The sequence below is a fragment of the Tigriopus californicus genome, chromosome 2 (assembly GCF_007210705.1).
Source record: "Tigriopus californicus strain San Diego chromosome 2, Tcal_SD_v2.1, whole genome shotgun sequence".
Classification (NCBI taxonomy): domain Eukaryota; kingdom Metazoa; phylum Arthropoda; class Copepoda; order Harpacticoida; family Harpacticidae; genus Tigriopus; species Tigriopus californicus.
The window spans coordinates 6,654,135-6,657,230 of NC_081441.1; positions in this window are offsets into that span (position 1 = coordinate 6,654,135).

The window sequence follows — 3,096 nt, forward strand, 5'->3', positions numbered from 1 at the left end:
ACCAATTTTGTATCATCAGCATAGAAAGAGATACTGACATTACTACTTCCGGGCACATTTTAGCACGTTCACCCAACTAAGTACTACATAAAGAGCAAATTATTGAGGAGCTAGAGAGTCATGAGTCAGTTGATGTTGTCTTTCTTGACTTTGCCAAGGCCTTTTGTTGAATAGACTTCAAGCGATTTGGATCCATGGCAATGTTCTCAATTGATTAAGACGTTTTAAAGGCTCCATTTTTGGTCCTCTCCTTTTCATCATCTTCATTGCTCCACTTCAGAAGCTTAGGAGTAGTATTGTCAGTATTTCTTCCTATGCTGATGATACAAATCTGACCATTCCTAACACATACCAATCATCATCAGCATAGGAAGAGATCCTGTCAAACCAAATACTAAGCTTCTGAAGTGGAGCAATGAAGATGATGAAAACGAGAGGACCCAAAAAGGAGCCCTGAGGAACACCCGACTTGACATCATGTGTGTCACTGACGGATCCCTCGACCTTAACAATTTACTTCCTATCACGAATGAAGCTTCTTAACCAATTGAGATCCTTGCCTTGGATCCCAATGTCATGAAGCCTATTCAGCAAAAGGCCAAGATCTACTTTATCAAAAGCCTTGGCAAAATCAAGATAGACAACATCAACTGACTCACGTCTCTCTAGTACCTAAATAATCTGTTCTAAATGTTCAATCAGTTGGGGAACCGTGCTAAAATGTGCTTGGAACCCATGCTGGCTAGGATGAAGGACATAATGGACTTCAAGAAACTCTGCAAGTTTGAACTTCATGATCTTTTCAAACACAAAATCGGCCTATAGTTACTGGGAGCTTTGAATATTGGAACCACGTGAGCTAACTTCAGAGAGGATGGAAACTTGCCTTGATCCAAGAAGCAACACATCAAGTACGAAAAAAACAGGAGCAAGACCCAGAGAGCATCTCATCAGAATCTGAGATGTCACACCATCAAAATAGACCAGGAGAACTTGAAGGCCTCAAGTCCCTGATGGCCTCTAAAGCATCTTGGTCTGTAACTGTAAGATCATCAAATTGCTCAATTTGACTAACGTCATCAATCTCAACAGACTCGTTATTAGAACAATGAGCTGTTGTTACTAAACTCTTTGGAGTTGAAAACACACTAGAGAAATGATCTCCGAGAACGTTAGCCATAACCTCTACATTGTCTATGGCTCACTCATCGGCCTCAAAGGGCCCTACATTGTGTTTCATCTTTTTCGTAGAGTTTGCATAAGAGAAAAAAGCCTTCGGATTCAACCTGACCCCCTGGACCACTCAACTCTCCTTCTTCAACTGATAATTTTCGATGGAGGCCTTAATATTGCCCAGAAACACGTTCAACTTTTTTTGGAGACTAGCCAGAGTTACTGCATTCGAATTGCTCTTAAGCCTTTTTGCTAGTTTGCAACTCTTTGTACCCAAGTCTTTGGCAAGGAAAAGGAGGCAAGGAAGGCAGGTTTGGTACCATTGAAGCATAGAAATAATTGTCGTTCATTAGCACAATCAAAATCAACATAATCAGGATCTTTACAAAAATGGATCGGATTTTAGACCTTGTGAGTGCTGAAGCACGCCGTTGCTTGGAGATGGTCCTCGAAGGCAAGGATTACTTCCATCAATAAGCCTTACGTGGTGGAAGCACTCGTGATGTGGGTCAACGAGACCAAAGATCTTGTCTCCTCATCAAACATGACAACAAACTTGACAAAAGATGCTCTAGATGTGGCCGTCCTCCCCGCAGACAGTTAGGAACTAAAGTCACCTAAGGCTAGAGCAACTAAGCCATCTAAGCAATATCGAATTTGCGTTACACATCGAAAGCAGACGTGTAAAAAGATTAAAAGAAATGGTTGTCCGGACGCTACCTTCTAGTGGTGCCCAAAGCTAGCCAAACACGGACTTGAAAAATTCAATAACAAAGGGTGCAATAAAAGAAATTGGATTTTTTTCACCCATGCGTGTGTCACTCGTCAATGAGATCCAAGACTTGCTGCATAGATGTATGTATGTATGTATTTTTGGGGTGTATCCAGTGGTTTTTGGCTAAACAAGCATGAGAAAATATGGATTTTAAGGTTAAACTTAATAAGAGATAAATAGATGATCGGTGTAAGGCCGTAAATAGTAAGGGTACCATGAGAAAAAGGCCTATTCAAAGGGTGGGAAATGCGATGTTGATTGCTCATCCCCTACGAGTTGCTTATCATGTGCCTCGACCGTCGGGTTCGATTAGCCATCAGCCAATGCAAAGAAAGGTCAAATGGTCAAATTACTCGCAAGTAGCGACTCCTATTCAAACTGTCTGACATTTCACCCTGATCAACCAAGCTCTCAAATTCAAACATTTGTCTCTCAGCCGGATTTTTTAAGGTTAGAAGGGATATTTCAAGCTCTAATATCGTTAGTGCTTCAAAAAACCTTAGCTACCTGAAGGGCATTTATCTCAACATCCATTACTTAATCTCTAAAGAGTGTACACCCAAGATAAAGTTCTTAAGAGGAGACAGGCATACTCGATCTTGTTCTCGTTATTGAATCAGAGCTCATTATTAATGTATCTATAACCAATACTGATTTATCGTATCACAGGCTCCTGTAAATTGTCACCCCAATTAAAACGGAGCACTCTCAGGGCATTGTTCGTGGAAGCCAAGTCGGCCTCTCAAGGTATGCCATAGGTCACGATCATTGGCCTCTCATCATAAAAATTTATCGACACATAACCTGACTTCCATAATGGAACGGGAATTCTCAATTGACTAAGCTATTCAGCGGATGACAGAGGTATTTGAAGGAATTTGCGTTTCTTTAAACATACCTGAACGTAACATGGCAGGTCAAAAAAGGCATCAAATGGTTGGCAAACAGAAAAAAAACTCTTTAAAAAACGAATGGAACTCATTCGTAGATTGAAAATGGCCAAATCTAAATCCGTGGTTGCCAAGATTGAAAACAAGCTAATGGAAAATGAACTTAGCATGAAGCATTCATTGAGAGTGAAGAGTTATGAAAGGAAAGTAAAGTAGTGGAAGATGTGAAATACAATCCAAAAGCCTTTTACTCGTATG